The following is a 227-nucleotide window of genomic DNA, read 5'->3' as shown; positions in this document are numbered from 1 at the left end:
TGAAACAGAGAAACATTGCCCGCATGCTCCCTTTTGTAATGGATAATTAGCTATTATTGTTATTAATTTGTGCTATTTGCCGATCTACTGCGTGTGTGTTTTGACGCGTCCTCCGCGTCCGCAGCTGTGTGTGTACGCGTCCACTCGGGAGTAGGCCTATAACCAAAGCTTGAACACGTGTCTGTCTGCACTGGGAATATTTAGCAGATGTCGTCTATATTTTGTAG

This window comes from Poromitra crassiceps (assembly GCF_964638095.1).
Source record: "Poromitra crassiceps genome assembly, chromosome: 14".
In the NCBI taxonomy this organism is placed as follows: Eukaryota; Metazoa; Chordata; class Actinopteri; order Beryciformes; family Melamphaidae; genus Poromitra; species Poromitra crassiceps.
Note: the sequence above shows the minus strand (reverse complement) of the source record.